Here is a 4,263-nt window from a genome sequence, read left to right as displayed (position 1 = left end):
TGTTGTCGGGAAAATAATTTCAATGAAATGTGAAGAACAACAGAAAGAAATGCAACTAATTTTCTATAATATAACAGGGACAAAGTAATAATTGAAATATAATAATGAAGCAGTAAAGTGTAATTGAGTATGACTGTTAGTGACATTGAAGACAACTAAGGCTGCGTATAATCTCAGCGAGGAGAAGAAATATAAAACAAAATTTCTGTGTAAAGAAATCCAACAGAACGATGCCAGTTTTAATTTAACTGTAAAAGACTAATATGATTTGATGTAATTGTTAGCACTTCTTAAATAAATTTTCTTTTTATTTCATTTCATTATTCTCTTTTAATCTAGTCTTGTCAATTAGTGAGACAAGGACATTGATTGGACGTTTTTGAACTTTGCAGTCAGTATCAATATGATTCACTTCCATGGATACTGAAATTAGATGAAGCTCGCGAACATATTGATTAGTTGTAAGAAGATCGGGAGTTAATAAAGATCTGTGTTTCTTTAGCTATATTTGCGTACATGATATTGTTGTTGATATTCCAGTGAATAAGTCAGTAATGAATTGATTGTGATTGATGGAAAAATTTACTGAGCCTGTTCATGGGAAAATCAAATGATGTACTTTCATTCTTTTGATTAAGTAACAATTTGTGTTGTGTCCCCAAGAGATTCGTAAGGAGATTTAGGTAGAGAATGGTTTCCAACCGAGGTTTGTTTCGAGTGACGTTGGCATGTTCTACTTTGATTAAAACTCCAACCTCCAAACTAACCGGCAAACGAAAGAAAGATATACATAAAACACATTTTATTTTTAATAAGTTAATACATAGAATCACTGATTCGTATGTTTAAAGTTCAGTGTTCAATCACAGAAGAAAATCTTGAATAGGTTTCTCTGACAAAATTCGATGCCAACTTTTCTTCACCTACGCAATTGAATAATAAAGAAAGCAAGTGACATATGATACATTCCCTGCGTGACCAGCATCTATTTATAGAGCTGGTACTTGTTTGAAGTTTCTGCAGATTTAAACATACGAGACTAGGACTACTTTACGACATCCTGTTAACAACGCTTCCAAAATATTACTATTTCATATTTGTACATTCTATAGTCAACGCAAGTCCGTCAATAAATGAAACAAGTCCACATCGATTACGTAATATGAACATGGAGCTTTAAATGCGTTAACCGCTTCACTGGTTATGATTCTCCTCAATAATTCGTACATTAAGAATTATATTTTTACTGTAACCAAGAGATGAAACTAATCCTAGAATAAAGATTAATGAAGTGTATAAATGAAAATTAAGTTAGAGAATATCATTACCGTTGAGAGTGTTATTATTTAGAAGAAACTGTTGAGAGATAAGTTTTCTATCATTGTCCGACATTTCAGAAGTGAAACTATTTTAGTGTCATGTTGACTGAGACCGATTTCTCTCTCTCTCTTTCTCTCGTGGAACAAGATACAATGATTTTTAATGACCAGTTTCAAATTTTGGCACAATGCCAGTAATTTCGGGAGTAGCAGGGGAAGGGGGAAGATTAAATCCATTACACTGATCCCTGTGCTCAATTGGTACTTATTTTATCGAACCAAGACGACCTCGGCAGAATTTGAACTTATAAACTAAAGATGGACGAAATACCGCTAAGTATTTAAGCTCAGCGTGCAAACGATTCTGCCAGCCCACCGCTTTATGACTATTAATTATTATTAAAAAAAAAAAAAAAAAATTAATGTTTACTGCTTGATTTGCCTTCTAAATCAAAACCATACAAAGGTTGATTTCATGTTTGGTCTCTCTTTCTAAGAATTAATACCACAAATATCAGTAATAAACGAAGGCTATTTTAATCGAATACACCATTAACCAACGCATTTCTAGTTTGTATTAAAGTAGTACAGTAGCAGCAGCAGCAGCAGCAGCAGTTGTAGTATTGGTGGTGGTTGTATTATCATTATTATTATTATTATTATTATTATTATTATTATTATTATTATTGCTATTATCATTGCCTTTGCACGGCTTCTAACGCTGGAGATGTACTATAGTGTCAGCTGTTCACTACCAGTGAACTAAAGTAAAACCTGTTATTTTTCGAGCATCTTCCGGAGTATTCGAGCGGTTCCAAGCAGTACTGTTTTCTAAGAGTGCTCCACCCTTATTGCAGCCCCTATTTGTTCCACGTACTTCTCAAGATTTCTGCTCACTGTTCCCAGGGCTCCGACAATTATTGCTACTACTGCTACCTTTTTCATCGACCACATCTGCTTAACTCCCCAAGCTAACCTGTCATATCTCTCAACTTTTCTTTCTTCCTTATCGCATACCTTGTTGTCAGCTGCGCATGCTATATCTATGATCCAGCATAGTTTGCTTTCTTTCTCAATTAAGACTATGTCTATTCTCTGTCTCATGGTCGCACTGAATCATAAAATCCCATAGGATTTTTGCATTTCTATTTTCGACGATGCCTTCAGGTTTGTGGTCGTACCCATTTTTTACTCTGTGAAGTTCATACATGTTGCAGAGCGTCCAATGGAGAAGCCTGGCTATATTGTCTGTGGTGAGCTGGCAGATTCGTTAGCATGCCGGATGAAATGCTTAGCGGTATTTCGTCTGCCGTTACGTTCTGAGTTCAAATTCCGCCATGGTCGACTTTGCCTTTCATCCTTTCGGGGGTCGATTAAATAAGTACCAGCTACAAACTGTGGTCGATAGGGTTAGGGTTAGGGTTAGGGTTTGGGATCGATAAAATAAGTATCTGTCAATTACTGGAGTCGATGTGATTGGCTGTCTCATTCATTCAAAAATTGCTGGGCCTGTACTAAAATTTTAAAATCATTATTTCAATAATTGAATCGTTTTTATATTGATGTTCTCATGCATAAATAACAGTGAAGGCTCGTAGGTTAGTAGTTAGTGTAGGTTAGCAGACATAAAGTTGTGAGTTTGATTCCGGCCGGTGGGTTGCTCTCTGAGCAAGGCACTTTTTTTCATGTTGCTCCAGTCCATTCAGCTGGTAAGAATGAATTGTGCCCGTAATTCAAAGAGCCAGCCTTTTTACAGTCTGTGTGGGCATGCTGAATCTCTCTGAGAGCTACATTAAGGGATACGCGTGTCTGTGGAGTGCTCAGCCACTTGCATGTTAATTTCATGCCAGGCTGTTCCGTTGATCGCATCAACTAGAACACTTGTCGTCCTAAACGACAGAGTGTCAATACATAAATATTACTAGTTCAACTTTGATTTTTAGCATCATAGTAGCACGCCCATCACCATCGCCAATTATCCCTTCCACAGTATCTCCTTTATTTTTACAATATACATAACACAATATACATACCACTTTTTTCTGCAAAATAGGGGTAGCTTATCCTGTTCAGGCTATATTATTAGCATTATCCTGCGTTTGAGAATTAAAAAATCGCTTCTTTAACTTTCTAAGACATCTCAACGGTTCTAAAAGCAAACTTCGTTTCTTTGTTTACGTTTATCGTAATTTGAATTTAATATACATAAGCTTCCCTAGCTGCCCCGCTAGAGTAGGACTCTCAGTTTCAGCCAGATTCGATCTTCCAGCCAAACTGAGTGGCTGTCATTTGCCAATGGTTGACGATTAACGAAACAAAGAAAAGTTTGACAAGCAGTTTTAACGGTCATAATTGTTATTATCATAATTGTACCTAACATCACTAACTATCCCTTGATCGTATAAAAATAACTCTTATCGTAGTTTATTTCTAATTTGCCACAAGCAATCGGTTGATAGACATAGAAACAAAAAAGAAAGAATAAATAAACATAAAAAAAGCAATTCGGCAAAACATTATCAAATCTCCTCACTTCAAATTCTCTGTTCAGTTAAACATTAATGTTTCTTTCTATTTATTTCTCGTATATTCTTTAAAAGCAGAGTGAAAGAAACAAAAGTGGACAGAATTGAGAATTGTCGAAATTCAGAAATAAACTTAGTCTCAAGGTATACATTTCTGAATTATAAATTCTGTTTACATCATACTGTAAAAAAAAGAAAAAAAAAAGTTAATGAAATTTACTCTCATGAGCACCGCTAAAAACGAAGTTAGCATTTTAGTATGGAAGCCTCCCAATGTACATTCTCATAATATAGTTTATCTCAGTATCCTTCTAAATAAAAATACATATCTAAGTTTGTGTTTATTCTACACACACACACACACACACACACACACACACACACACACACACACACACACACACACACACACACACACA

General features: G+C 35.3%; 1 long non-coding RNA gene across 1 annotated transcript in view; it reads right to left on the bottom strand.

Moving 5' to 3' along the window:
• Positions 1–853: 853 nt before the first annotated feature.
• LOC106874830 (uncharacterized) overlaps positions 854–4,263 on the bottom strand; it is a 5,249-nt gene continuing 1,839 nt past the window's right edge. Inside the window, exons 2-3 of the long non-coding RNA XR_001410056.1 lie at positions 3,853–4,026; positions 854–923 (exon numbers count right to left, since the gene is read on the bottom strand). This is a non-coding gene — a long non-coding RNA (uncharacterized LOC106874830). The remainder of the gene's footprint in view (positions 924–3,852; positions 4,027–4,263) is intronic.

The sequence above is a fragment of the Octopus bimaculoides genome, chromosome 12, assembly GCF_001194135.2.
Source record: "Octopus bimaculoides isolate UCB-OBI-ISO-001 chromosome 12, ASM119413v2, whole genome shotgun sequence".
In the NCBI taxonomy this organism is placed as follows: domain Eukaryota; kingdom Metazoa; phylum Mollusca; class Cephalopoda; order Octopoda; family Octopodidae; genus Octopus; species Octopus bimaculoides.
This window is presented reverse-complemented; position numbering and strand designations above follow the sequence as displayed.